Source organism: Lolium perenne, chromosome 7, assembly GCF_019359855.2.
Source record: "Lolium perenne isolate Kyuss_39 chromosome 7, Kyuss_2.0, whole genome shotgun sequence".
In the NCBI taxonomy this organism is placed as follows: domain Eukaryota; kingdom Viridiplantae; phylum Streptophyta; class Magnoliopsida; order Poales; family Poaceae; genus Lolium; species Lolium perenne.
The window spans coordinates 279,353,749-279,357,785 of NC_067250.2; positions in this window are offsets into that span (position 1 = coordinate 279,353,749).

Genomic DNA, 4,037 nt, shown 5'->3' on the forward strand with positions numbered 1-4,037 from the left:
GTAAGGTGGATGGTGAAAATGGTTTTTGATTAGATGAGAAAAGTTATAATTATCATGATGTTGAGGATACCATTGATGAATACATTTTCTATTTGCTCCGACTAAAGGAGATAGGGAGGTAAGTGATTCATTCATGTCTCGAAAAATTCACGCATGTTTTATACTTTGCTACAAATGAAAACTAGGTGGAACCAACAACTGGTCTACCATGAATGAGGGTGTAGACATTGAAGAGGAGAAATCTTTTCATGCAAAGATTGCGCTGGATGAGGTCATATAAACTATTGGTTTGATTGGGGGTTTTAATATATAGAACAAGTGGATGTTCATGTCGAAATGGTTGCCGAAACAGATTATGTGTTCATGAATTGGGAAGACATACACATTTTTCCTCTCGAAATGATAATGTCGTAGTATTAAGACTAGAGTGGACAAAAGGGAGTGATATAAATGTTCGAAATTAGAGAACAATGATGGGCACCGGAAGGTGGATGGTGAAAGTGGTACCTAAATATTGGATAAAATGTGATAATTACCATGATATGAACATATTATGTGTGAGTAGCATTTTCTACTTGTATTGACTTACAATGACACTGTCAACACCCGGATTTTTAAGTCCAGATGCCTATTATGCCATTCCTCGCAATCCCAGAAATATTGTTTTTGCGAGACATAATAGATTGATATCACAACACATCATTCATTACATACCATAATCGTTATACAAAATAAAGGATCACATGATCCAGTCTTATTACAACATAGGGGATCTAGAGATCCAAATACAAAACACATAGCGGAAGCGAAATAGTAGCGGTCTTGGTCCATTTATTCCACAGGCAACTGTTGACGTCAGAAGTGATCCTAGTTGTCGTAGACGTCCTGCTGTCCTTCTTCCGGGTTCTGATACTCCTCTTCATAGTCTGGCCATTTGAATAGCCAGGGACACAGCCATGAGTACTTTAAAGTACTCGCAAACTAATACTAAGGTAAAATACTATCAACTATAGTAAGGGGGTTCTAAGCTCTAGTTTTATTTGCATAAAGCCAGTTTTATTTCATAAACACTTTAATAATCAAAACTCTTCATTTGCTTAACTAACTCAAGTGGGAACATTAGTGTCATTCCCACAACTCAGTTGTGATTCCAAAGTCAAAATCACCTTTCAATTCAAATCACCAGTCACCATTCATATCTTTAGAAAAATTCTGATGACGGAACAGTATGGCCTTTCCAACTGTCCATAACCGCGGACGCGGCTATTCGAATAGGTTAAACTCTGCAGAGGTTGTACACTTGTGCCACAACAACTGCAATAGTTAAATCGAGGGTAACTGGCCCTGATTTACCGTCTGTGATATGCGAACTACCAATCCTAACCTTTCATTTACATACCCTAGTATAGGCATCTCTCCCCATGAGCTTGGCCTCCCGGTGAAAACAAACCGTCAACCCGGGAACTGCACAGGGCTTGGGTAGGACATTCACCTCATTTCACGTCATTTCACTTTCAATGGAGGCAGCCTCGGCATAACCCCTATGACGCTTGTTCAGAGGGAACCCATACTAAAATACATAAGTTTCCAGCTAAGCCTTACCCAGATTCAGGTATTGTGGGGGTACTTGTAAAATTGGAATGGTATCGCATCCGAACCCAACCATCAGATTTTGGTAAGTTTCACCAAATCATTCACAAGTCACATTCACCTTCAAAAAGCTTTCAATAGGATGACTCTTCATTCCAAGGTTTTCAAAGTCATTTCAATTCACAAGTTCCCAACTAGAGTAGTCACTTTTAATCTTTAGCACTAGCAACTAGTTATGAGGGGTGCTAAATAGCTTATGGCTCTCTAGGCTAAGGGTGATGCTCTTGTACTACTCTATAACTAAACCAAGTGAATCATAAATCAAAAGTAACTTTGATAAATAAATAAAATACAAGAAAGCTTGTAAAGTAAAAACTTGGGATAGGACCATAAAGTAAAATGTAATGGTGCCTTGCTCTTGGATAGCTTTGCATATGGGAACTTTGCAAGAGTGTTAGCTTGCCTTGATTGGTGAGGTGATCAAAGTTTTCTTGCTCTTCTTCTTGGTAGAATACCTCCTCCTCTTGATAGTCTCCGGTACTAGCGTCTATAAACGAATACGAGGATACAATCACCAAACAATACTTAAGTACTCTTAATTAGCCTTAGTGGCTCACACAAATGATCTAGCATCACTACTTAACATTTGTTCACAAATTATGCTAGGGTTTCCTTATTTAGTATTAGGAAAATAATTTCCTCTCATTGAAATGTGAATTAGGGTTTCTAGTTAATTCCTTGGAGAAATAATTTCCTCTTATTGAATCTTCTTAAGATCTAATCTTCTCAAATAACCAGGGATGATCACATGTTGACCAAGGTCAACACTTCACACTCATTATTTGAGAAAAGTGATTTAAATGAGATTCATCATCTCATGTGATTTTAAATAACCATTGCAATTTAAATATTATATTGATTTTAAAACTCCACAAGTGAGCAAGTATGAGCCTAAGCAATTAGAGGTTAACACATTACTTCATAACACTTGAGAGAATGATTTAAATGAGGTGCTATACCTCATAGATTTAAATTCCTAAAATTTGAAATAGTTTAAATGGGCTAGTATTGACTACATAGCCAATATTTTGCTTCTGGCCCATGATCATGTACAGAACCTATGCTATATTTTTACATACTAAATTAGAGTTGGCTAAATGTGAATTATTGCAATTGGATTCACTTCAAAATTCAAATTGGTTGATTTTTAAGATTTATTTGAATACTGAAAAGTCTCTATTTTGTTATTTTTGCTATTCAAAAACTACACAAGGTATGGGGTTGAATCCAATGGGGTTGGATCAAGAATTTCATGGGCTTTCAAACAGTATAAGGTTGGTCAAAATTGGTTGAGTAAATTCGAAGTTATTCGAATTTGAATGAGGCATCTGCAAGCAAAATTGACTAGACTTGATTTATTCGAATTCAAATTTTGGACCTAGGCGGGAAGGTAACTGAGCCAAAACGTTTAAACAGCGAAGGGGCCAGCCCAGTAACATTTCACACGCCACGGGCCAGCTGACAGGTGGGGTCCAGGTGTAAATGACTTACTTCAACCGAAGCGGTACGCGTGAGTGGTGGCCGTCGGATTAGAAGCTAGATCAACGGCTGAGGGTGGTCTTCTTCTCCGGCGAGAGGAGGACGTACTGGCGGTGGAGGGAGGGGGTCGGAGAGCTTGCCGGCGTTCCCGCGAGTCAGTGCGAGGTGCGAGGCGATGTTGTCGATGGTGAGGAAGCTCCTGGTGGCACTGGCGGAGCTTGGCGACGCTCCAGTTGATGGCGATGGTCTGCGGGCTCCGGCGGCGATGATCTTGCAATTATGGCGATGGAGGCAGTAATTGGACTAGCTATCGATGTGGGAAGAACCAGTGATGAGAGGGGATGAGATTGTGTGAAGAAATTGTGCTCGGAGCTCCTCTATTTATAGATGGGGAGGTGACACCGCGGGTGCTGTGAAGGGTCGACGGCGATGATGGTGCTGCGGGCTGCGAAGGGGCAAGCTAGGGGACACGTCGTGTAGGCGACGGCTAGGCGGAGCTAACGCGCGTGATCGCACGCCGAATGATGGTCTGAGGCGTGCTAGCGACGGTGGCGTCCTCGCAGTACCGGCGCGGCAGGGGTTGGATCATTGCGACGGTGACAAGGCGGCCGCAGGCCAGCGAGCGTGTCTACGCGGTAGAGGTGAGGGTGGTGGTGCTTGACGCAGGCGTAGGGAATGCAGGGGGAGGACGAGGGCGACGGGTCACATGGAGCTCTGGCGCGCCCAGTGCACGCTCACCGCGTGCCTGGCATGCCATGGCATGGTACTGGGCGTGCCTTGCCTGGCCAATGCCGTGCAGGCTCGCGCTCCAGCCGTGCATGGTTGTGATCATCACGCGCAGGGGCATCTCCAGGACATGATCATCACGAGAGAGGAGGGCCAGAGATGAGTGGTGCGTGTGTGTGTGC